The sequence below is a fragment of the Neophocaena asiaeorientalis genome, unplaced genomic scaffold (genome assembly GCF_003031525.2).
Source record: "Neophocaena asiaeorientalis asiaeorientalis breed wild unplaced genomic scaffold, Neophocaena_asiaeorientalis_V1.1 scaffold123, whole genome shotgun sequence".
Lineage (NCBI taxonomy): Eukaryota > Metazoa > Chordata > Mammalia > Artiodactyla > Phocoenidae > Neophocaena > Neophocaena asiaeorientalis.
The window spans coordinates 8151134-8178965 of NW_020173666.1; the positions used below are offsets into that span (position 1 = coordinate 8151134).

The window sequence follows — 27832 nt, forward strand, 5'->3', positions numbered from 1 at the left end:
ATGGCAGGGCTTCCCTGGTGGCCCAATGGTTGAGAGTCCGCCTGCCTATGCAGGGGACGTGGGTTCGCGCCCCGGTTCGGGAGGATCCCACATGCCGCGGAGCGGCTGGGCCCGTGAGCCATGGCCGCTGAGCCTGCGTGTCCGGAGCCTGTGCTCCGCAACGGGAGAGGCCACAGCAGTGAGAGGCCCGCGTACCGCAAAAAAAAAAAAAAAAAAAAAAAAGTAATGGCAGATGTCATTGCTGTATACAGCAGAATCCCTTCATAAAATGGAAATGGAAACGGGTAGGATTGACCTTAGCAGTTAACAGTATATGTCTCCCTTGGTGATTATTTATGTTGGGTGGTTGTGAAGTGGTAACTACCAGTGAAAGATCAAATTCGTTGTCTGGCTTTCCATCAACGCAGTGACCTGTCTTTGTACTTTGAAGACATTTTGCTCCTTCGCAGCCTTCTATTACGGGAAGTGATAAGACTTATCACCTAAGTCCTTCATTAAGTCCTAACAGTAGACACGAGATGATGCTGTGAAAGGTCTGATGGGACACCAGTAGGGAGGATAGGAAATGCAATACACCAGAGACACACTCCGTCATTTTCTAGGGGTAAAACTGGCAAAACTCAGACATCTCTCAAGTGAAGTAGAATTACAAATACAATGTGTGTGTGTACAAACATATGTGAACACACAGAAAGACCAGTTCTAGAGTTGTTACATTCCTAGAAATGTGATTTGGGCTCTGAAGGAGTAGAATAATGAGCTGTACTGGAACTTTTTATTGGATATTATTGGATAAATCTTTAGTCTTTCCTAATCAAAGAAAAAAAATGTCTTTAGTTTCCATGCTGAAGTCATATCCCAATCACTCTGTAATCTATTTCCATTTTTATTTTGGATGGAAGCATACCCAAATGGAAGCTAATGCTCTCATTTTTTAATGTTCGGATCAAAGGGAAAAAAAGAATCAAAGAATCAGTTGGCATCGGCTCATGAGTTAGAAGGGTTTCCTACATGTTGATCTGGTTAACAAATTCTTCAGAGAAAGGAAAAATGAAAGTAGCTGAATTATAAAGGCCGTGCAGATAGATGAACAGAATCAGATGTTCCTGAGTCTAAAAAATGTAGATATAGAATCTAATAGATGTACATTTGAGTTTGGACTTTGTCCAAGGCCCATTAAGCACATAATGAAAACATTACGTTGGACAACTATCCAGGTTTCCTTGAAATGATTCAGGGATAGTTCATTGGCTTTCTTTAGCCCATCTCACTCCTGTGGCTGTAACCCAATGTCACAGACAGCAGTGCCCCTTAGAGTGCCTCCAGGGCCTGTGCATGTGAAGGAATCTAATCACAGTCGCCACCTGCGGGCTGGCTTATATGGATTGTTCCCCAAATATTTATTTTTCTGAATATTAACTTTCTTTCAAATGCTAATGAGGGATAAGCCCAAAACATTTTGGTGCCCTCCTCACATAAAGGAAAAGTACAATGCAAACATTAGGCATTCTAGTTTCATCATGTATGTGTCTTGTTTTATGCGTTCTATCCTAAAATATTTAATTTTAGCCGCAGCCCTGACACCTACTGGCTGGTACTTGGTAGAATTTCAACCATAATTGCTGAATGAGTAAAATGAATTGTGCAATGAGCTTTCTCGATTGAAAGTCATTATGGAAATTTACTACATCCATCTCAGAATTTATATAGTTTAGTGAACAAAGAATATGGCTAATGTGTGCAGAATTTCTTGCAATAACCCATATAGCACCCTTCATTCTTTTCTAATTCTGTTAACTGAAAACCAGGACACTACACAAGCCACAAGGTATATAGGATGATATAACATTGAGTAATGACCTACTGCTAGACTAGAAAACTGGATTAGTCATTTCAGTTTAAGAGAAGAGTGTATAAGGAATAATGGGCTGAAATGTTACATATCTTTATGATGACATCGTTAGTAGTAACTTTTTTATTCCCTTCGTATTTATACTTGATTTAAAATGGGGTATAAAATATTCCTGCCATTTATGTAGGGCATGATAGGAGAGTTATATTTCCATGCCCTTCTGCAGAAGGCGGGGTGGAGAGGGCTGCCTCGATCTGTGGGTCTCAGCCACAGCCCACAGGCTCCTCTGGGATGAGAGAGCCACGTGTTCTTTTCAAGTGCAGCTGCTACTCTCTTCTCCTAGCAACCGTATTATGTTACAGTGTGGCACTGGGTTGCCAGGGTATTCTTCTATTCTTGCCCTTCATGACCAAACTGAAGGGGAGAGAAAGCATAAACCGAACTAGAGATGAAGACACAGGGAGAGGGACACAGAAAAACAAAGTGCCTTCCTCTTATTAAGAGGAAATAAATTGAGAAAATTACTTAGTGGTTAATGCTTTAAGTTAATTTATAATTTCTTTTGGGTAAAATCAGAAAATCAAAGTTTAAAGACAACCTGTCAAAATAATGGCTATTAAATATTTTAAGACAAAATTGACCACTTTATCATTATTCATTGAAGGCCACTTTTTCCCAATAAAGGAAGAGAGGAAAATATCTTAAAATTGTCAGTGACCTGAAAGATTCTGAGCTATAATTACCATCATGCTTCACATATGAAAGTTTTGAAGTACCTACCACACATCACTGAAGACAGCATCAGTTGTAAAGTGCATACTGATTTCTGAAATGTTAAAATGTGAAAAAATGTGCATCTTAGAACTGTTGAAACATGGTATACTATGTTACTTCATTTGGTATTTCAATCCATTCTGAAATGAATAAAATATCTTCCCTATTTATAGAAAAGGAGGCAAATTTTCTCAGAGTCATACAGTTAATAAGTGCCGGAGACAGAATTCAAATCCATATCTGTTTGATTATTATGTTCAAACTCTTCATTATGCCATGTTGCCTCTTCAGCTCCTCCCACAGATAATAAATAAAAACAGTTACCAACTAACACGCTCACAGAAGTTTATAGTTTGTCCTATTCCTAGTAATTCATTAGGTATTATTAGCCCTGTTTTAAAAATGAGACAAACCGTACCCAGGAAGACGGAATGACTTGTTCAACGTCACATAATTAGAAAGTGACAGAGCCAGGAGTGAAACCCAAGATAAATGACTCTTAATCCAAACCATGTTTGACTAAGGTCAGACATTAACTAACTACCAGGCCTGAAATTGGATCATGGACATAAAGTTTATTCAAAGAGAAATATATCTGTTGGATATATAGGAAGAGCTGTTGCAAATGTCACATGGATTCATTGATTTATTAAACCAATATTTATTGAACGGCTACTTTGAGCTAGGCTCTGTTTGGTACCTGGGATACAGTAGTGAATAAAAGACCTAACAATCACACAGAACTTCTGAGTACTATTGAGAGAAACAAGGTGAAAGAGAGGAGCAGCTTGCAATTTTAAACAGTGGTCAAGGAAGGTGTCCCTGAAAGGTGACATTTGAACAAAGAAAGATAAAGGAGGTAAGGGAGTGAGCCACATGGATGTCTGTGGGAAGAACATTCCAGGCAGGAGGAACAAAGGGTCTGAGTTGGGAATACTCTGGCTCACTGCATGAACGGATAAGAAGCTGTATGTCTGGGCCAAGTAGCAAGTGGGGAGAATGGAAAGTGATGGATCCGGAGAGGTATGGGGTAGGCATAGAAGGTTGGAGAGGGAGGTGTGGACAGATCACACGGGGCCTTGCAGGCCAGCATGAGGATGTGGGGATTCACGCAAAGCCAGATAATAATCTTAAGCAGAGTAGCCTCATGGAATTCGGAATCTGGTCAATTTCAGTGACTCCGTCCTAGGCATCCCAGGTATGCCTACTGCATCAGGCCGATTTAATCTTGGGCTACCTGGCAAACAGATGTTACTTTGTGTCTCCTTTGTTGCTGGGTTATAAAGCATGACATTTCAAAGAGTGCTGACAGGTCAGCTTCCAGCTTCACAGAGAGCTAACACATAAATACTTATTAGAGACCTATTATTTGTGTGGGGCTTTTTAAGAAAAGCTTCTGCAACCCTCCAAAAAAATGATCCCTACTTTCAATAAGCTTATGACTTGGCTGTGAGATCATAGAAGTCTGTATCAAGTTTTCACAGATTTATGCCTGCAGTAGCCAGAGGTAGTTCTATTGAAAGCAATATGTGAGGTGAGATTTTCCAAGTACATAAAGGCAGGTAAAACATTCCATCTAGACGTAACAACATGAGCGAAAACCAGGAGACTTACAATAGCTTGACCTACCTTTTAAAGATAGATTCGTTCATTCATTCAATGTGACTGGGGTATTAGGCACCTGAGAATAAAAGAGCAACAGGGGGGGCTTCCCTGGTGGCTGAGTGGTTGAGAGTCTGCCTGCCGATGCAGGGGACATGGGTTCGTGTCCCAGTCTGGGAAGATCCCCCATGCTGCGGAGCGGCTAGGCCCGTGAGCCATGGCCGCTGAGCCTGCGCGTCCAGAGCCTGTGCTCCGCAACGGGAGAGGCCACAACAGTGAGAGGCCTGTGTACCGCAAAAAAAAAAAAAAAAAAAAAAAAGAGCAATGGGGCAGACAGGGAGGGAGGAATCAGGAACAGAGCCATGCAAAGTATTTGAATTTTATCCACAGATGATGGGGAGACAGTGCATGCTTCCTAAGTATAAGGCAGCATCAGGAGTGACATGTTTGGTCATTCTGGTGCCAGTGTGAAGGACAGGTGGAGAGAAGTGAGAATGTTGGCAAGGAGGTTGTTGCAGTAGTCCAGGCAAGATGCTGATGGTTAACTGGAAGAGCAAAAATGGAGAATGGGGCAGAGGTAAGAAGTAACCAAGAGGTAGACTAAGCCTAGGTTAGGGATAGGTTAGATATGAGCAGGGTGTGTGGGGGGCAGTCAAGGTTGACTGTTGGTGTTCCAGCATGGGTGACTGTGTAGGTGCCACCTTTTGATAAGAATATGGGAAGGGAAAGATTTTGCTCATGGAGAAGATAAGAATACAGGTGTCGTTGTTATGATGTAGAAAGTTTCCGTAGAGTGAGAGGCCACTTGGAGGTGGCCAGACAAGGATTTATGAAGGTCTCAGGACTTGAGCTTAGACCTTTAAAGATGGTCGGATTTAGAAAAGTGAAGGGACACATGTACAGCATCCTAGGCAAAAAATGTCTGAGCAAAGGCACAGAAGTGGCATAGTAGAAACCATTTTCTGGAGGTAAGTATGTATATTAGTCTTTGCAAGTAGGACAGTGGTGGAAGAAAGGGAATGGAGAGGTTCATCCTCAAACAATATAGAGTCTGCATCTGAAATCTTCCTTTAGGAGAGAGAATTCACTACTTCGTGAAGCATCAGGGTCCACTGTTGATCAGCAATCCCAGGTGACTAGTGAGAGGCACCATAAATATCATGATGACATCGACAGTGATCTTGTCTGAATATTACAGTTCTTTGTCATGCCAGGATTCTTAAGTCCACTGAGCAGCTCTACAGCTATAGCCAGAACTCGGTTCTCCTAAATCCCGTCTCAAGATTAAACATCATTTTAGCAGTATACTCAGAACCACTGGTGCACCAAGGTTTTTGCAAACATCTAATATTATAGTTATATGTAAAGTGTCAAAAAACAAGTTCAACACAAGTTTAACACTTTCAATTGATTTCATCTCACTATGAAGTCTTTACTTGTTCTTTTAAGTTAAACTAAATAAATTCTGTAATAAAATTTTCACATTGTATAAAACAATCACTAGTAAAAATAAACTTCTTAAGGTCTATACTATATTTTCTATCATATCAGGCACTATGATAATTAAATTTTAATGCCATCCAAAAATACATAACTTTAAAAATTATTATTTAAAAGTTTCAGCTGTAAAAATATCACTTGCTGTGTTCAGCCTTAAATTATCGCAAGTGGAGGTGGAATACTTGTAAATTTGTAAAGCCCATCATTGCAAAACAAATACAATACCAACCAGAGCATGAGGTGCTTATTTTCTTGGAATACATTCAGATTTCTTTCCCTCATTTCCCCTTGGTAGCGATCAAGTCCCTAACATCTTTCCATCATTTCCCCTTGGTAGCGATCAAATCCCTAACATCTTTCCGTCATTTCCTCTTGGTAGCGATCAAATCCCTAACATCTTTCCATCATTTCCCCTTGGTAGCGATCAAATCCCTAACATCTTTCCGTCATTTCCTCTTGGTAGCGATCAAATCCCTAACATCTTTCCATCATTTCCCCTTGGTAGCGATCAAATCCCTAACAGCTCTTGATAGTTCATCAGTTCTTGCTTCAATGCCATCCTTGAAAACAAAGCCATTCTGTGATTCTGCATATGTCATTATGAACTAAAACAAATCACAGGTAAAAGGGGAGGTCAGATTGCTTCATGTGAGTTCTTTTAGAAAATATTGTTTCTCCTATAACATAATTGGAAACTCATTTATAGGGCAATCTGCTAAACACCTGTCAAAAAAAAAAAAAGGACCACATCCTTCCTCATAATTTTAAGCTGCCTCTTCTCTTTTACAGCTTTATTCATTTTCATTCATTTCTCTCCCATTCTGGCTCTGCACGTTATGCTCCTTCCATATATAATTTTTCCCGAGAGCTCAGACACAGTAAAACTGCATTCCTATCTTATTGCCTAAATACACATTTCAGGAACATATTCCTTTCGGTTTTCTACCTCTGTTAAATGTGATCTAAATTTTCTGATGTTCCTCAAAATTCTACATTAGTGAATTATGCTCTAAATTCTCTGAAATATACCTCAGAGCCCAGAACACTAGGAAGCAAGTTTGGCAGGCAAATGCAAGAAACAGCTAAGGGATAAGGATGAAATAGGCAGCTCACTCCTGGGAAATTCCTGGAGGGAAGTCAGATTTCTAGTCTAAGAAAAATGAGCTCACTTCTCCCCCTGGTGCCCAGAACTTGCGATGTTATCAGCTCTATATTTCCTTGAATGAGAGAAGGCAGGATAGTGGACTCTCCTTCCTCTGACCTCTCATTCTGGTATCTTCTGAACTGCAATTAATATATTTGGAGTAGTACAATATATTGATTTGAAATGGACTGATGTCATGTCCATTTCTTAAAGAATTAAATATAGAAAATTCCCATTATATTTCAGTCTGATACAGCCACTATGCCTTTGGTACTCTCTCATTTAGCCTCATTTATTTGCAATTAATGGAGGAGTAAAAGAAAAAATATATATATAACATACGCATATACTATATACTATTAGTAATACATTGTCTGTACATATATTTGATAACCCAGCTTCACAAAGGACCCTGAATGCTTTTACAAAGGATTCCCTCTATCAGTCAATTAAAAAAATCAAAGATCAAACATATATGCTTCATGGAAGCAGGCATTTTTGTCTGTTTTGTCCTCTAATAAATCTGAATCTCCAAGAACAGAGCCTGGCACATAGTAGATGCTCAATAAGCATTTGTTAAAAGAGAAACTTCACTGGATGAACCATATGTAAAAATTCTGCCTCTTATTCAGCATCAATTCCTTTTACTTTACAACTTTTTTCCAAAATCACTTGTTCTTCCTTCACAGATTTTCCTATAGAAGCCAAATGGAGTGGGACATTAGAAACAACCAACCACAAAACATTACAGAAGGCAAATTTGGTTTCTGAAAGAGCTGCAGTTAAACACTGATTTCTTCCTTTAATTTCTATTATCTGAACTTCAATTTCCTGTTTATCTCTCTACTTTTGAATGACAGTTCACTACTGTGCCTTCAAATAAGAGAATGAACATATATGAAAATCAACCTTATTTCATATTGCATTCAAAAAGCTGCTTTCCCAATGAATTTGTGACGTCTCTGGACACTCATTTTCATTTTGAAACTTGGATTCATACCTGGTCAAAACTACAGTAATTTACTTTTGCTCATTACACAAAGGCAACACTTGTTAGATCAACATCCCCTTGTGGAACAATTTAACAAACTATAAGTAGGAAATTCTTTGTTTACTTGTTTATTTTAACAGCCAAACATTTGGTCAATGACTAAGTAATATAGTTAATATTATGATCAAAATTCCTCATTCAGTATGCAAGGAAAACTAGATTATTTTTTCTATTCTGCCTTCTTCTAAGCTGAAAACACTTTTTGTCATTTTGGATGCTTCCAGTAAAGCCATTAGGAAAAAAAAATAATTTGTAATATTTGTCCCACGACATCTTTCTTCTGCCTATGAGTTAAAATATTTGAGATGAGGAGATGATGGAAAAAAAGAACCCATTATTTTTGTGGACTCAGATAGTTTCAAGGTGCCTTTTGAGCTTATTATGCTCTATGATTCTAAAATCCCTTGCCTGTCCATAACTTTGGGGAAATTCCACTACCTCTAAAATGCCAAACTTGTACCTTTGAGTCTGGAAGCAAAGCCCAAAATAGGGCTCAAATAATCAAAATTCCTTCTAAGCATTAGGTCTAACATTAAATGAATGAATGAATGATAAATATTATATGCTGTTTCCTAATATTTGTTTTTATTTTGACATAGAAACATTTTACATTTCTCAGGAATGAATAAAATCGGTGCTCCAAGAAATTTCATGGCATTCTCCCCAAACCTTCTCCATTGATGATTTTGCTTCTCACTGCCAACAACCCTAGTCCTTTCCAAACCTAAAATAAATGTTGAAAACAAGTTTTCCTGGGTTCTGCTGCCCACCTCAAGCTGCCATGACCTCGTCTCTATTTAGTCCTCTCCTCTCCATAGTTCGTTCAAACAACTAGTCTATGCTCCATGTGTTCTCAGGCTCACCTCCTATTCTGGCCTCAGTCTTGCATCAGTTGGGTCCGGTTTCCTCTCCAGTATGCAGGAGCTTCTCTCAACGGGCACCTCTGCTTTCCTATTTGTATGTCAGAGACTTGGTTTATACTTGAGGCCATATATATATTTTTTACATCTTTATTGGAGTATAATTGCTTTACAATGGTGTGTTAGTTTCTGCTTTTTAACAAAGTGAATCAGTTATACATATACATATGTTCCCATATCTCTTCCCTCTTGCGTCTCCCTCCCTCCCACCCTCCCTATCCCACCCCTCTAGGTGGTCACAAAGCACCGAGCTGATCTCCCTGTGCTATGTGGCTGTTTCCCACTAGCTATCTACCTTACCTTTTGATGCATTCCTTGGGCTGCCAACATACACATGCCCCCTCCCCCAACAATGACACTCCTTAACACAATAGGGGTTTTATTGTTCGTTGTCGGGAGGGATCATAACAGGAGAGGCACCTAATAGCTATTTACTTTTAGAAAGAGTCCTGCAACTGTTATTTATGCTAAAATAGCATACGATATTTTTGAAAGATGTTCTTCAAAAGTTAACTGGGGGGGCCTTCCCTGGTGGCGCAGTGGTTGAGAGTCCGCCTGCCGATGCAGGGGACACGGGTTCGTGCCCCGGTCCGGGAAGATCCCACATGCCGCGGAGTGGCTGGGCCCGTGTGAGCCATGGCCGCTGAGCCTGCGCGTCCGGAGCCTGTGCTCCGCAACGGGAGAGGCCGCGACGGTGAGAGGCCCGCGCAAAAAAAAAAAAAAAAGTTAAGGGGGAAATGTTAAACAGTCTTATCCAAAAGTAGAAGAAAAGGGAATTTGCCACAGTGTAGGGCCCTTTGTATGCTTCCCTAAGCTCCTCCTCTTAGAACCCTGATCAATGAATGAATGTTCATGAACGTACCATTCATATCAGTACCCCTTCTTCGTGAGTGGAAAGGAAAATGTACAGAGAATCTGTGCTCTTCTCCCAAGCCCCAGTGTTCTTAAAATTCCCAGTACGAAATGTGTCACGATCATAATCATCTTCCTCCTCTCAGCTAGCACTTCAGGGAGAATTTACTCCACTGCCAGAACTACCATCCATTTAGTTTATCACATCGATACTGAACTGAGTTCCCCCCCATCCACAGAACATTCCTTCCTTCCACATATGGTGCACCTACTCTGTTCCTGGCATTGTCTGGTGTACTAATTTACATCCTCTCTGTTGGAAGGAGGGAGACTGGTAATAAATAAAATAACTTAGTGCAGTAAGTGCTATGAATTAAATAAAGCAGGTTATTATTAAAAAGTGACAGATGAAGGAAGGAATAAAGAAGGGCCAACATTAGAGAGTACAGAAAAGGTCTCTTTAAAGAGGTGACATTTGAACTGAAATGTGGGTGATGAGAACGATCAGGAGGACAGTTGTTTAGGTAGAGGGGGTGGGATGTGCAAAGGACCTGAGGTCGCAAGGCACATAGTGCCCTCTCCCCGCCACGTACCTGGAACTGTCCTCGTATCTCCTGTCTAGGATGCCCTCATCTCTAATGCTATTTTATATGTGATTTTTCAGACTCAGGAGTATCCAGATGTCCGGCTCGTCTAAAATGATCAGTGCCTTACTGGCTTTTACAGACTTCATCTTAATACTATATACTCGACCTTCAAGGGCTTAAAAAAGAAACAGCAATTCACAGCAAGCCTGCACCTGATTCAGCAGAACCACTGTTGACCCCACTGTCTAATATGTCACAGTTCCTTATCTAAGAATCCACAGAATATACAATTCACAAAACTTAGTGCTGGGGGAAAAAGAACCCAAAACTCCTGAAAAACTGTTTTCTTTCATTAACGGGTTCTAGGTAACCTGTCCTGTAAACCCTTTTATTTTGGCTGCTGGAACCTCAGAGCTGAAATGTAGTGCTCCTGTAATGATGACAATCCTACCCATGTCTTGTGGCCGTTCACCCCCTCCCCCCATTTATTTCTCTTTGTGGCTTCTTATCTTTGTTTTGTTTAATTTTCATTGCCCTCTGTGAAAGTGCTTTTATTTAAGCTGCCTCAAACCTTTTGGAAATAGAAAGTGTATAAATCATTAATCACAAGTGCTTTCCAGACAATCACAAGTAACTTCCTCGTTGCAAAATCTAACGTGTTGCCTTGGTCCTGAACTTACCCTTTCTGCCACATGACATAACTCAGCTGCTCTTCCTTCTTTAAACTGTCTCCTTTTTCCGACCTTTTTAGAAGATTACTATAAATATGAAGAAAATTGGTTAAAAACAATTCCACTTCCTTGGTTTCGTGGTATACTACAGTGTCTTCATTCTCTTTTTAACACTTCTTTTTTCACTCTGACCATCTTATGTATGAATGTATATATATATATGTGTGTGTGTGTGTATGTATTTTAGTTTCCTTCTTTTCCCACATGCTCATTCAATGTAGATATCCTCCAGGATTCTATTCTAAGCTCTCACTGCTCTCTACACGTTTTCCTTTGGCAATCACTTACTACTGTCACCTCTAAGGAAAAGATGTTCAAGGTTTATTTCTAGCTTTAGCCTCTCTCCTGAGTTTGCATTCCAAATTCCCTGGAGCGATTTGCACCTTGGAGTCAGAATGAAGCCTTTTGCAGTTTTCCCCTCCTAACCCCTTAACTCTCCTCTATAACATCTCTGCCAGTTTTGTCCACTGAGCATTTGACAGTAAACTTACCACTTTTCAAGGCAGCCCATCTACCAAGCCAGCCTTGACTTTTAAAAAGTTATTCCTAACAGGATGGCAAAATCTATCTCAGTGACATGTGCCCACTGGTTCTAATGCTATTTTTAAGAGTAGCAGTAGGAGCTAAGATACATTAAATGCCAAATGTGTGCCAGGGCATTGCCCGTATTCTCTGCTTACAACTCTGCCATATGGTTTTATTATTCCCGTTATGTCACTGGGGCAATTTAAAATGAGTCTGATCATTTCACATGGCTCTTCTCCAAATGGAGAAACACACATATTCTCTAGGCGGACCACTCTATTCCAGCTTAAGAAAGTACAAATGCCTCCAATAGTCACTTCTCACATGAATTACTGGCTTTGTATCGCAAACCTCTAACCACGGTGTCCAGAGGAAAGAAGTTCACAACAGTATTCTAGTTATGGTTTGGAAAATGCAGAATACTGCAGAAGTGTCATCAACTTCATTCTAGACACTCTGTGCCTCTATTGACATAGCTTAAGAGCAGACCTGTTGCTTCCTACTGAATCAAGCAGGCTTTTAATCCACAGCCTGGGAAACATCTGCTAGAACTCTAATGGGTGTGGCAAACCCTTCCCCAAGCTGAACTCAGCTTGTTTCCTCCCTAACCTCTTCATCAGTTTGGTTTCTCCAGGTCTTAATGGCATCTGTATTACCTAGATACACAGGCTCAAGTCTTCTGTAACAGCTTTAAGGGTCTTTTCACATCTTCTAAATCTCATTGGTGACCAAATCCTGAAGGCTCTGAGCGGAACGTGATTTCATGACATCATCTTCCTACTGCCTTGGGTTGGCCTTTGGCCGTTTCCCAGTTCAGGCCTCATCTTCTCTCGCTTGGACAGCTGAACCTGTCTTCCTGCTGCCTTTCTCCTCCCCACTGTCCAGACCTGACATGCGCAATCCTCACCCTGTAATCCCCTACTCATATGGTGCCCATGGCACTCTGGGTCTGTCGAGGACAATGCTAGCTTTTCACTTGGATATTAACACCTGCCAGTATCTGTCTCCTTCTTGGCTTTATCCTGTGATTTCCTGCATGTACTATATATTTTTGGAAAACTGTGCCACAAAGTATTTTTCAACTTTTCCTAGTCCTGTGCTTTTTTTCCTTTACATTATCTTTGAGTCTGGAAGGCCATTCTTTGGCTGTCAAATTTCCATCTTTCACAACCTAAGTGTCCATCAACAGATGAATGGATAAAGAAGATGTGGCACATATATACAATACGAATAGCTAATTCACTTTGTTATACAGCAGAAACTAACACACCATTGTAAAGCAATTATACTTCAATAAAGATGTTTAAAAAATTTTCCGACTTTCAATAGTTTGAGAAGATATTACCACCTCAAAAAAACTTTTGCCAGATCCTGGTCTGGCCATTTAAAATGTATCTAAAGTTCCTCACAGCATTTTATTTCACTCCTAGAATATAACAGTAATCCCAATTTACATACATATTTTCTTTCTTCAACAAGTCTTTAGTTTCCTTTAGCTTGGCTATGATTTATTTAATTATACTATTCCCAATTCCGGAGTAAGGCTCTAGTTAGTTGCATTAATTGTGAATAAGGAGGCAGGAAACAAAAAGGGTGAAAGGAATAAGTAGCTGAACATGAAGGCAAGTTGTGAATTGAACGCAAACACTTTGAAAATCAGACCCGCGCAGGCATATTTATAGGTGCACCAAAAAACTACTCTCTCTTTCCATCATTTCTGCCTGTTCATAATTTAACGTTTTAGATTGTGAGCTCTACTTTCAAGCACATGACCTCCTTCTTTTTTCCTGAGATCTAACCAGACTGGGACTTTCCTGGGGCTAGTGGTCAGAGGCCAGTACACTCAGTGCCAACGCTGATTTTGGCTATAATAAGCAGCTTCACTAAATAAGTATTTTCAGTGTTCCTACTAAGCCATAAATCCACATGTCCTTAAAAATAATCTCCTTCAAGCACACTTGTCACTCCCCCGAAGTCTTAATAAATAGTTTAGACATTAAGTCATTGTACTGCCCACGGCTCAATAAAACAAAGCTTCACATGTGCATTTATTCATTGCTGGTATTATAAAGCAAAGTGTAAAGATCCCTTTATGTCACAAAAATAAATTTAATTTTATATAAGATGGATTTAGGAGTAGTTACATTAAATAGAAAATTTGGAGCAGATCTTTTTATCAATGTGGTTGAATTGGGGTATCACCTACAAGAATTTTGTAACTATTCAACATAACCTAAGTCAGGTCAAGAAAAGTGCTGTACATTTTTTCCTTCCTGGAATTAACATTTATTTAATGAAATTCTACCTCACGAAACACCACTTGTATTACTCAGATGTTCAGTCAATGAAATTACTGAATTAATGGAAAAAATTACCATCTTAAGATTAAGTCACACGAATTTATGAAACTGGAGGTGGTTACATAATACAGCAGAGTTACATAATAATGACTGAATGATATTATACATTAAGATGTAATAAGTTTTTAGCTAATAGTCTCGTTTTCTGAGTCCAGCCTTCCTGCTTTTTACTTGATTTTCTTTCTTACATCACTGGTGTCTCCTCTTGGATTCTCAAGTATGTATCATCCCCTCCCCAGCGCTTGGCTATGATTGCACAGGCATCAGGTCAGTTATTTCCTGCTCTCAACCCATAAACAAAAAGGGAAAACACACCCATATTCTCAAACATTGACACATAAAACGTCTTTTCAAAATATTAAATTTTGGCAACAATTCCAGTATACAAGGATTTCTCTAGCCCTTGGTTTTCAGCATTAAAAATTATACATAAATATATCCTTCAACTAAATCCATCATTTATATAAATACAGGTGGGTCATTAAACACTGGATTTACTAAAAGTAATTTAGTCTGAAATATTTCTTCAACAGCAAAAATTCAGATTACTGGACATGAGCTGATGAAGAAAACATGGGCTCTAATAGCTTGAATCAAAATTGCCAACATCATTTACTCATAAACTAGCAGAGATATGACAATCAGGCCAGTTTATTCTTGTGTGTGTGTGTGTGTGTGTGTGTGTGTTCCAATAAAACTTTATTAACAAAAATAGGCAGTGGGCCAGATGTTTGCCCATTGGCTGTGATTTGCCAACCCCTGGTCTTGAGGATCAAGTCTTAGAATCTGCAGAAATGAAGTTAAAGACACAGGCTGCCACTTAATAGCGACTAATTCTGGGCAAGTTATTTAACTTTTCTTTGCTTCAGTTTCCTTGTTTATAAAATGAAGAGGGACAGAGCAACATGACAGAACCTACTTCATAGGATTATTCTGAGAAGCAAGTGAATTAGTATAGGAACAGTAGGCCAGTTTATTCTTGACTAGCAGAATGAAATAAAACAGCAGGGTTTTTTTTGTTTTCGTGTTTTGCCCTGACAGATTTAACATTTGAGTTCTTGATATGTTTTAAATTTCAGGCACAAAATTGTGTGACTATCCCAAAAATTAAATAAAATAACATAAACACCTATTTTTCTGTAAAGTGTTTGATGTACAAAAAGAGTTTATATAAAAAAAAAAAAAAAAGAGTTTATATTCCTGCCTCTTCAATTTATCTCTGTAGAAATATCTCTACTACTATTACTACTGCTGCTGCTAGTAACACTGTAAGAGACAAATGGGGGAGTGAAATGTTACATTCCACCCAAACAGTAGGGAAGGAAAAATTTTATATTTCAATTCACACAGGAGTAAAAGATATTCATTTTTCCTGTGCTTTTATCTAGTGAGTCTTGACCATGCTAAACTCATAGGTCACCAGCAAAATGCTGTATGGTGGTGCTGAGTGAAATAAATTGAGAAAGAAATAGGTTGAAACCCCAAATTAGCACATATAGTTACTTATTGACAGCCTAATTAAAGGTTTAATGATTAGTGAGTTAAATTTGGTGGCTGAAATGAGGGTTTAGCTTACTTTCAAGTTAATTCATTCATAATGTCAATATCTTTCATCACCATATACAGGCAATTTAACTGTATGTTCACAACATTTTGCTAGGAAGGACTTGAAGTCTTTACTTTGACTTTATAAATGGCATCAAATCATCCTAGATCAGGATAAATCCAGTTGCTGGATTTCGAGATCACTCTAGTGATTTCAACAAGTAGGTGCTGAAGATGGTTTTCTTCAAAATCAAATGTGGTTTTTCTTTTCATATCTGAAAAGATTATTCTGGATTTCTGGTCAACTTACTATATTACAAAAAGATTGTTATCAATGAAAGAACTGCAATAATATCGGGATAAAAAAATTATAATATTTTTATTGTATGGGAAATGCAGATCCTTAGGAAGGGTGGGGCTATCACTTTCGCTATCTCCCTTTGCTCACACCCTCACCCAACATTTTAGCATACCTGAAATTATATGATGATGATTACCCAGGGTAGCCTTTAAGTGAAGGGGAAAAAGGCACAGTGCACATATATGCAGACAACTTGTTCACTTTAATGAGGGAGAATTGGGAGTTGGGGAGGGCTGAGCCTCGAGTCTTCTGTTGTTTGGACATGGTGGTGGATGGTAAATCATCCACCAGCAGAGCCACTTCCTGTTCTCCCTTCCCCTTATCTGAGCCTCTGCTTAGCAGCTTTTAGGCTCACTGACCTCCAGTGTAGAAGGAGCAGATATTTCTACACTTTGAGGTCAACGGGCCTAAAATTCCTAAATCCGAAGGAGATCCTTGCTCATTACTTCCATGTCGTATCTAGTTACGACTTGTAAACTTAGAATGACCAGTGCTCACCCGATGAAAGCAAAATAATACTAAGTCGAAGAAGCTTCTATGTGAACTTGTGGAAAGGGGCCATGTTTATCATTTTTCTGCATCCAAAATCATATTGCAGAGCCTGGCAGGTAGTAGGTGCTCAAGAATTTTATGAATGAATGAGTGTTCACTTAACAGGTTGGTTAAACAAGTTGGTCAGGAAAGAATTACACAGCAGACACACGGAGAGCAGCCTCAACATTAATAAGGACCCATTAGTTAAGACAAATACTGGTAAGAAATGAAAATTCCTTCAAGCACTTATCTACACGATGTTTCTTGGGTTAATTTTAATTATTTTATTTATTATTTTAATTATTCTTGGGTTTGTTTTTCATTATTTAATTCTAGTACAGTATATAACAGTTGCATAGTGGTTGTCAATACATGACAAATTATGGACATAATTTCACTTACTCCCTCAACATTTTTAAGGTATGTACAATTGGTCTTTAATTTACAGATAATGACACTAAGGCTCAACAAAGTTAAGGCCAAATCTCTGGTTATTTGAATCCAAAATTTGCACTCTTTCTACCAAATTGCATAAGCTGCTTCTAATGTCTCTTTTTTTCAAGGGCAATTTTCCATATGCTTTTTCACACCCTCTAAATTAAATCGCGTAAGTTGCCACTTTTCTTATAGCAGACTTTCAAATATTTGTTGATTTTGATTAATTGAAGCCTGAAAAAAGTAGAAGTGTTGAGGGAAACAGGGTGGAGACATGGGGTAGTTTTCCTAGAAACAAAATGGACTCCTAAAATCTCTAGATAGCCTGTCATAATACACCAAAAAAACAAGCCCCTACCGTTTATTGATACTAGAGATACAGACAGTGTTGTCAACTTTCACAAAAGGTTCTCACTGGATTTAACTCACGATGCCATTGGGAAGACCCGAGATAATTAAAGAAATGAAATAAACACTTACCTGCTCGTTTCATTTATGTCATAATTTCCCCTGGGTTGTGTCTGTTTTCTTTTAATGCCATGGCTCTTGAATTAAAACCTTTGTATTTCAATAGCCAATCAGAAGTGCTGTGAAAAGGCTGTGACCTAATCCAAGGAAGTAAATATTTGCTTTGTGAACCACATTCATTGTTTATAATAAAGTTATATTTACTGACACAGAGATTTTTTTTGAAAAATACAAAGTTTAAGGAATTCAGAGAGATTTTAGATGTTTATTACTCATTCTAGAATTTCAAGTATAAAGCATTTATATAATTCAATGAAAAAGCCTGCATATCTAGAAAACAGTAGAGCAAGAACTCAAATCCAGTCCTATTTGAAACGAGCTTTTCTGTTCCACCAGAGCTCACTGCTCCTCCTACAGGGGCCTCCTGTTCATTATAGATTCCAGGTTCGCTGATTCTGAATTACTGAGGCTTTACTATATTTGATAAACTGGAACCAGCAAAAATTATAAAATTTTACACTTTCTAGGTAGTTTAACATCTAAGGGACTTTATAGATTTTCCAAGCTAAATATTTAAGCTTCTGAAACCAAATTTGTCAACAGCCACAGAATTTAAAAATTCAAAACCGGGAACTTATCAGAGCACTGAATCGTGTGAAACACTACAGATACAGAACTCATTAAGGTACTAGATTAGTCTCAACTTTTAAATATTTAAATTTCACCTCCAGTTTAAAAATGAGATGACAGGATTCTAATATGACATGGCCTTATAATGAAGCTTAATTGATTTCATTCTGATGAGAAACTTCAATTAATGGTCTAGAGGACCTCCATCTACTCCCATATTTCCTTTCAATCTCATTTATCTCAGGAAAACTCAAAACTGGCAGAAATAATCAATGAAAATCTGAGAGCTTGTCATGTGATGTACATGCTTCTTGTTAGTAAGGTGTGAGTGTGTGTGCATAGTAGCCAAACAGAAAAATGACAGACTTCAACTAGTAAAAGGAACTGTGCACTTTGGAAGGCCCCAGCATGGTGGCAGGTGGCAGTATGTTATGGACAACATAGCAGCCCTAATGCTGTGGCTGATCCATCTCCAGCCTTTGGTAATGTTTGTGCCACTCCATTTGAGCTAGAGTCGTTCAACCACAAAGATCTCTGTAGTCTTTGCCGCGTGTCTTCTTTGTCACTAAGCATTTCCTTTCTTTGCTTTTGCCTTGTCTTTTAATATTAACATTCGCACTCAAATAATAAAATCATTCAGAATACAATGGGAAAATGGGCAGAAGACTTGAACAAGCGATCTTTGAGACAAAAAAAAAAATGGCTATAAGCGTGTCAAAAAAGTTATCAGCATTCTTAGTAACCAAGGAATTAAAAATTTGAAAAATCATTTTCATCTATCAAGTTAGCACAATTTTTAAATTTTTATTTATTTTTTATTGGCATATAATTGCTTTACAATGTTGGGTTAGTTTCTGCCGTACAATGAAGTGAATCAGCTATATGTATACCTATATCCCCTCCCTCTTGGACCTCCCTCCCTTCCCCCCCATCCCACCCATCTAGGTCATCGCAGAGCACGGAGCTGAGCTCCCTGTGTTATACTGCAGGTTCCCACTAGCTATCTATTTTACACATGGTAGTGTATTTATGTCAAACCTAATCTCCCAATTCATCCCACACTCCCCTTCCCCCCCACCCATGTCCACATGTCTGTTCTCTATGTCTGCGTATCTATTCCTTCCCTGCAAATAGGTTCATCTTTCTACATTCCACATACATGTGTTAATATACGATATTTGTTTTTCTCTTTCTGACTTACTTCACGCTGCATGACAGACTCTAGGTCCGTCCACATCTCTACCAATGACCCAATTTCATTTCTTTTTATGGCTGAGTAATATTCCATTACATATATGTATCATATCTTCTTTATCCATTCATCTGTCCATTGGCATTTAGATTTAGCAAAGAGGTTTTTTTGGTTTTTTTGTTCTTTTTTTTTGCGGTACGCGGGCCTCTCACTGTTGTGGCCTCTCCCGTTGCGGAGCACAGGCTCCGGACGCGCAGGCTCAGCGGCCATGGCTCACGGGCCCAGCCGCTCCGCGACATGTGGGATCTTCTCGGACCGGGGCACGAACCCGTGTCCCCTGCATCAGCAGGCGGACTCTCAACCACTGTGCCACCAGGGAAGCCCAGCAAAGAGTTTTTAAAAAATGATATTTTGTTGGTGAGAACTAGATGTTCTAAGTAGCAAGCCTAAAGGAAAAAATGCCATAGATATGCAGACAAAGCCTACACCTTAGCATGCACATCAGTTAAAACAGTGAAATATTGTAAATAATGTCAACATTCAAAAAAGAAAGAATAGCCAAATAAATTGACAGCTATAAGGTGAATTCTTTTGCAGTCACTAAATTATATTAAAAATACCAATTCCAATTTCTTGGGAAACGTCAACAAAGTAATGTCAATTGTTTAAAAAAGCAAGTATGAAGCTCTACAATATGATTCTAATTCTTTAAAAAATGTCCCACTTATTCATAGGAAACGAACCTGTGGTAAATTTCCCCATATGTTCAATAGCGGTTCTTTAGATATTGGGAAACACACGAGGCCCATGTTCAGCACTTTATACACATTGCACCACATTTATGCTTGCAAACATCTTAGGAAATGGGTCTCTATCCCTGCTGTTATATCTGAAGAAACTGAGGCTCAGAGCTGGTAAGTAACTTGACCATGGCGACAGAGCTATTCAATGGAGGAGCCAGGACAAAAGCTAAGGTCAACTTGACCCAAAGCTCATGTTCATCATGTCCATGCCTGCCCACAGGTAATTTAAACTTTGTCTGGAAACAGATCAACAATAGAAATATTATAGGAAAAACATGCATATTCACAAAGTGACAATTCTAAAAATGGTTTCCTCCAAAGATGTAGTATATTTGGTAATGAGTATGATCACGCTTCTAAAAAAAAATGTAAAAATCTTGGAAGTTTTCTGTGAACCATGTCAGTTCTGCAAAATTTATTAATTGAATAAGTTCTTATTTAACACTTGCCTTTTGCCAGATATTGTGCTAGGTATCGGCACCACAGCAGGAATAACAGTATAAAGGAATTTCTTTGGATATTAGGGAAGTCTTTGGGGGGTAAGTGGAGATGGGAAGAGATAGTGAGGCTGAGAGTATCTATCAATCTAATATCAAACGTCCTGGCAGGGCTTCCCTGGTGGCGCAGTGGTTGAGAGTCCACCTGCCGATGCAGGGGACACGGGTTCATGCCCCGGCCCGGGAAGATCCCACATGCCTGTGGAGCAGCTGGGCCCGTGAACCATGGCCGCTGAGCCGGAGAGTCCGGATCCTGTCCTCTGCAACGGGAGAGGCCACAACAGTGAGAGGTCCGCGTACCGCAAAAACAAACAAACAAACAAACAAACAAAAAGCAACGACCTAGCTACTTACATCTAAGGACACTTTTATTTCTTTAAGCCTTCCATAAAAACGTATAATATTTCCGAGGATCCAGGACACCCCCTGGAAATGTCATACAGTTTTAAGCCTCTACAATGAATTCATGCTTACACTCTACCTGTAGTAATCAGATGAAATAAAATGCTTTCTAACATCACATAGGATTATTCTCCTCCACTGGGTATACAGTGGTCCTTGCATTTGCCCTGCTGGGTGGTGCAATATTTTCCTTGTTAAGTTAGCAGAGATGCACTATCAGAAAAAAGCTTCTCAGCAGAAATGCCGTTGGATGGGTTCCCGTCCATCTTCGCTCCACATTTCCTTATCCACGTCCACCTTTCACTTTTCCAGAAAAGCCCATGCCTTGCAGCAAATGGGCTTCTACTAGGAAGGCCACTATCTCTACAACTGTAAGTTAACAGGTAAATGCTTTCTTGCTTTTTAGTCTGTGAGTCAACCAGAATTTTTATCAATTTAGTTTTAGATTTGGCTGTTATAATAATGTCATGTGGGTGAGGATACGTACATGTCTCCTTTTCTTCAAAGCTCCTAGCCCTAGTGGTAAGAAATGTTAAGGAATGTTTTGGTTTTTTTTAAAAATTATTATTATTAAAAATTATACGAAGTCCATAGAAATGATAATGACTTAGACTTTCAACATTATGAGTTCAAATAAATTAGGACCCTGTAGGAAGATCCCTAAAAGCAGAGAGATATCTATGTGAGCAGGAAAATGGATGCCTTATTAATGAACAGGAAGAGCAAATTAACCTCCTTGTTAATCCCCTTCTGTGGCCACTGAACACCAAGGAGTAGTTGAGGAACCAGAGCAAAAAGGGTAGAATCTGCCACAACAGACACCTTATGTTGTTTGTTCTGTAAATTAGGTGGTTCTCTTAATCTTTCAGACTACAAATTCAGGAGGAAGGATGAGTGCCCACGGCTCTGAGATCAGGTGCCATTGCCATGGCGATTCATCTTATTTAATAAATGATACCATCTAATCCTTTGTAGTGATAAACACTTGTTTTCTCATTTCTAAAAATTGTAAATAAACTACCCTACCATGATGTCTTTAAATATAGTTTTTAAGATTATTAAAATAGTGAATAAGTCTCCTCTCCCATGAGTGTGCTAATTACTGTTTTAGCTCTTGTTAACAGAAGAAACAGCTTAATAATAGTAACTTAACTGGAGGAGGTCAAACTGCTCATTCATTTGAATTTATGAGTACAAACCACCTTTTCATTAGATATCAGTGCAAAGTGTATATTTCATAGATACCTGCTATTGTTGCCACAAAGGATTTTAGAAACAAATACAATTTACCCAAAGTGTTCCACAGCTTTCAAAAGTATTAAACACACATAATGGCTAGCAGCTATGAAACCGAGAGAAAAACATTATTTTTCATTACAGGGGTGAAAATTGTTTCTCATTTCTCCAATTAAATGATTTTCAGAGGGTTCATCACCAGGAAAACCAGTATGTATGAACGCCGGAAATGCAGATGGCAGTCTCAGAAACGCTTATGCTAAATGGGAATCCAACTACAAGATTTCTCTCTATTGTTTGTGATAGCCACCCCATGATGGAAATAGTCTGGCTGTAAAACGATTTTTAAAAAGAAAAAGAAACAACTGTGGGAAGATTGCAAAGTTCTCTAGACAAACCTTCAAGTGACTCTTTTAAGTAAGGAAACGTTTATCGAAGGGTCAGAGTGGTTAGGAAAACTACTATGCCAGGAGCCAGGAGCGACCGAGATTGTCCCAGGTGAGTGGGTGCCCCGGGGCGCAGGGCGGGTCCCCGCACGGCTGGCATCTTTTTGGCCGGGCGACCCTTGCTCTGTCTCCAGGAGCCCAGCGACTCCTGAGGCTGCGCGGGCTGCCCGGGACGCCCTGCCAGCAGCCTCCCGCTCGCCAGGAGCATCTCCCCTCCGCGGCTGCCGAGGCCAGCTCTGTCTCTCCGCCATCCTCAAGTCCTCCGACATTTTTCACAGAGAAAGGGAGGTAGGGAGTAGAGGAAACGGCCGAGTGTCTGCACCCAGCCTCTGCCGCAGCACGAGAAGAGGGAGAGGAGGAAGGCTGGCGGGTAAGCCGCTGTTAAACTGTAATTCTATCGATAATGAAAAGAATCATCATCACCTCTAGCAAGAGAGCCTCGGATACACCCACCCGGGCAGCGGCTAGGGGGTTGGCAGGCGTTCCACCTCCTCGCCCTCTCGAAGGCTGTGAAACCTACCTCAAGCCGTGCACACTAGAACTCCCTTCCCTCCGACCAGAAGGAGGGGAAAGAACAAAAGAGGCCCCCGCCCCCTACCCACACACCTCCGATATTTTATCGATGCTCAAGGTATGCATTTTTTGCACCCCCTTTGGCTCACACCTTCACCACCTGCATTTTCCCAAAGGTGAAGCAAGAGAAAATAGCACCCCGAGGTGATCGGTCGATTGGACACTGTTAATTTCACATTCGGTTTTCTAACAAACAGCCACCCCAATCGGCAGGTCCTCGCGCCCCGCGGGGTCTCCCGCCGCCCCCGGCCCTCGCTGCCGGATCCCCAAGGCGCCCAGCTCTCCGCCGGGGACCCGACTGAAGGTTCCCTGGGCCGGCAGGACACTCGCCCAGCTGGTCCGCAGCAGCCGGAGGGCGACGAGCGGACCGCGCAGAGGCTGCAACGCGGGATCCAACTTCCCAAACCAGCGGCGCGGCCCGGGCTTCCTCCCGCGGCGCCGCGGGCAGCGCCGAGACCCCCGCGCCGGCTGACTGCCCCGCCCGGGCACAGGCAGTTGCACTCTCCGCCCCCTCTTTCCTTCACCTCCGCACCCCCCCACACACCTTTAAAAGATTCATCCATCGGTGCAGAGCAGACATTTTGATGTCATTTACTTAGCACCGCTCGGTATCAGAGGCAACATCTTACCCAGTCGCCTGGAGGTGTGGGCAGTGCACCGATGGGTCCGGGGGCGCGAGGCTGAGCTGCTCGGTCCTCTAGCGGAGCCGGTTTGCTGCCATCCGCCCAACTTCAGCTCCCCGCTGGCGAGGAGAAGGGAAGAGAGACTAGGAGGGAGTGGTGGGGGAGGGGGAGGAGGGAGCGGGAGCCTCTCGGCAGCGCGCATGCGCCCCGCGGGCGGGCGCAGCCCCTCGCCCGGCTCGGCCAGAGGTGCCGCTTCTTCCCTGGGGGTGCGACCGCTTGAGTCACGGCGCGCCTCCGCCCCTCCCTGGCCGCCAGGCCCACGCGCGCTCGCCTCGGCTCGGCGCCCACGGCGCGGAGGGGCTCGGTTGCAGCTCCGGGCTCCGGCGCCGGGGGTCCGCCGCTTCGCGGGCACCTTGGAGACCTGGGAACCTCCCTTGATGAGAGAGGCTCTCGCGCCCAGGCTCATTCAACTTCACGTTCACCCGCAGCCCGCGTTATTTTACCCTGCGCTTCAGGCGAATGTTTGAAACCCGAATCTTGTCTTTAAGGAACAAAACAGGTGCAGCGGCGGGGTCCCAGTGGAGGCAGTCCCTGCGTGAGGGTTCAAAGAAGTAGGAAGTTAAGCAAATGTTGCTTACCAGAAGACTCGACTTTAACAAGGGTTCTTTACTTTATTGAAGTCCTCAGCCAGAATCTGACCCTTCTCCCTAAGAATGATCACAGATGCTCTCGGGTCTGGGGCATATGTTCTGTCTCAGACGTCAGGACCCCTGGAGCCAGAGTTTTGAGTGAGAGATGCTGATGACAGGGCAAGAGTAGTGACTTACTAACAGAGATGTTGATGCTTGGGGCCTGAAGCATCCTTCGCGGACAGCTCCGTAGCGATCAGGTCTGATAATTGTGCTGCTCCCAAGCGGAGCCCAGCTTGGTAGTGAAGGAGCTTTGGATGCTTAATGCATCCTCAGCGCTAGATTGCATCTCCGATGATTAGATTGAAGTGTCTGTGAGCGTGAATTAGGGAAGCGGGTGTCTTTCTCTTCAGATGTGGCATCTGTGGGAAGAGAATAGAGTTCCTGGCAGGAATGATTAGGCTTTTTTTCTTATACCTATTTAAAACTGATTACTTGTAAATGTATATGGTTTCCCAATGCTTGTGTGCTTATGCATTCAAACAGCGTTATTATTTCACGCTCCTTTACTGAACACCCTCCTAGACTTCCCCCACCTCCACCCCTACTTGACTGCACTGTGTCTCTGCTTGCTCTAGGGCCTTCCTCTCTAGCTACACCCTGCTTCTGAGTACTAGTGATCTTCAAAGTGTATTCCCCGGGCTTGTGCTGGTCTGCAAATTGTTCTTTATTGCTCTCTAATGAGAGATATGTTTAGAAATTGAGAGGAAGACTTAGAAACTTTTATAGCAGTTTGGCTTTGCCTTGGCATCCAAGCACATTAGCTAGTTGGACTTTGTATGTTTTATTTTATTTGTAAAGTAACTCATTTTTGTTGGATTTTACAGAAGTATTGGTCCACGCACGGTGCATTGAAAATAAAAAAGTCCTTCATCAAAAATGGTTTAAGGGGGCTTCCCTGGTGGCGCAGTGGTTGAGAGTCCCCCTGTCGATGCAGGGGACACGGGTTCGTGCCCCGGTGCGGGAAGATCCCCCATGCCGCGGAGCGGCTAGGCCCGTGAGCCATGGCCGCTGAGCCTGCGCGTCCGGAGCCTGTGCTCCGCACCCCGAGAGGCCACAACAGTGAGAGGCCCGCGTACCGCAAAAAAAAAAAAAAAAATGGTTTGAGGGGCTTCCCTGGTGGCGCAGTGGTTGAGAATCCACCTGCCGACGCAGGGGACACGGGTTTGTGCCCCGGTCCGGGAAGATCCCACATGCCACGGGGCGGCTGGGCCCATAAGCCATGGTCGCTGAGCCTGCGCGTTCGGAGCCTGTGCTCCGCAACGCGAGAGGCCACAACAGTGAGAGGCCCGCGTACCGCAAAAAAAAAAAAAAAAAAAAAAAAAGTGGTTTGAGCATCACTGAATTCTGTATAACTCCCAGATTTATATCTCCACCTGACCTCTTCCAGAGCTCTTTTATGTCAACTACTTTTACATCTTCACTTGAAGATAATTATAATAGCTTTTACTGAACAATTACTGTGTGCCAAGTTCTGGGGTAAATGTTTCACATAGATTTCTTGTTTTCTCCACAAGATAGATAGTATTATTATGTTTAACAGGCACCTCAAAAGCAGAACTCCAAATATCTAACCCCTCCAAACCCATTTCTCTTCTGTTTCCACACAGTCACTCCAGACAAAAATTTAGAAGTTATCCTTGCTTTGTCTCTTTCACCCATACATCCAATTAATTAGCATGTCATGTTGTCTCCAAAATGTAGCCCCAATTCATCTACTTTTCTCCCTTCCCATTGGTATAACCTTAGTCTAAGCCTCTGTCAACACGTTCTCCAAGCAATAGCTGTGTGATCTTTTGAAAACATAACCAGATCACGTCATGCTTCAGCTTTAAACTCCCCAATGAGATTTCATTGCACTTTAAGTACAAACCCTAATCCTTAGCACAGCATAGAAGTATCTATTTAATATTGTCCCTGTCTATGTGTTCTATATCCACATCGGCGTGTTTCTTGAATAAGTCTAACTTACAGTACTTGCTGTTCTTTTTGTCTGGAATCCTCTGCTCGCCCCCCATCCCCCATAGTAGGTTCCTAAATATCCCACAGGTCTCCGCTCAGATATCACCTACTCAGATAGGCCTTATCTAACCAACCACCCAATGTAATCTGCTCCAGTGTTCTTCTCTGTTGGATCCCCTTGCTTTATTTTCTTCCAGACATTTTTCACTATCTGAATCAGCTTGCATTTGTTTACTTGTTTATTATCTCCTCATCCCCCTCTATGATAGAGTCTCTCAAGAGGGTTCCCTACATTTTTCATTGTTTTATCTCTAATGCCCAGAATGGGACTGGACACATCGTGCATACTCAGTAAGTATTTAGTGAATGAATGCATGACTGAATGAATAAATAACACACTTAAAAAGTTTTCTTTATTTTTCCTGACACTTCTTCTTGGACCTCACTACTGCCTGTCAGAATCTGTTGGTTCCCAGAAGTGCGCAGGTAGACCATATTGTTTCCCCTGCCCATCCTGTCAAAGACGGCTCCATGGAATGATACACATCTCAACTAGATGCCAAAGTAGTGTTCCTAGAACCAACTTTAAAACAAACATACCTGATAAGAAAGACATCTTACTTCTGTGAACTTCCCTACGTTGTAATAATGGCTGTTGGGGTAATTGTTTGCACCTATGACAACTTGGCTGTTCTGCTACTCATTTACTTGCTGAATTCAAATGTAACCTCTTGGTGACTTTCTTTCCTAGTTGTAACTTGTTGTGTAATCCTTTGTGTATTAGCCAGAATCTTCAGTGGTAGCACTCTAGGAACTGGACACGTCGACATGTTCTGAGTATTAGAGAGATGGGTGGAACCAGCCACTGCTTTAATGACCTTCCTCACTTGCAGCCTCCGTGTGTATATCTGGGTCTTAGGAAATATCTGGAGTTCCAATGATATCAAATGAGGGATAGGTCAAAAATTCAACTCAATAAACTTTATTAATGTCTACTACAGCCTGGCATTATGTCTTCAAGTTTTTTGCAAAAAACGTAAATGTTATATAAAATGATTATAAGTGACTCAGAAATGGATTTCAGTTTATTTTGGCCATGGGGATGCCTTCTCTTCTCTTTATACAGAATTTCAGAGCTCATCACTAAACAGCTGTGCGGTAGATATGAAAAGCAGCATTTGATCATGAATATTTCCATGATATTACGAATGTGTTTTTCAAGTAGAGAGAATCTGGATGCAGCAGCAGATTTTGCTATAGGAGGCAGACAGAAGATTTGAAGACAAAGTATGTGCAGACGAGATACTGGAAAAACACAGAGCATCATAATATTTATAGCACATTTACTCATAATTAAGGGTATTTGTCATCATTAGGAGACATGGAATCTACCTCAGTTAGTTCAGTATCCTCCAAAGGTTATTTCAGAAGGAAGTTATGTAACATCTTTACATTTTATTCTCTCTTTTCCCACATGCTCATTTATTTAAAAACATCTGCTTTACCTTTGAAAAGTGGAGGGAAAAGGGAGAAGTTCA

General features: G+C 41.1%; 1 protein-coding gene across 3 annotated transcripts in view; it reads right to left on the reverse strand.

The window, feature by feature from the left end:
* The window catches only part of RGS17 (regulator of G protein signaling 17), an 85325-nt gene extending 61529 nt beyond the window's left edge, over nt 1-23796 (reverse strand). Inside the window, exon 1 of one of the 3 annotated variants that reach the window (XM_024747890.1) lies at nt 23565-23696. The gene's annotated coding sequence lies outside the window, so the exon portion shown is untranslated. Of the gene's footprint in view, nt 1-23564 lie in introns of all 3 variants that reach the window. The other 2 variants (XM_024747891.1, XM_024747889.1) reach the window with 2 other exon arrangements.
* Nucleotides 23797-27832: the final 4036 nt, after the last annotated feature.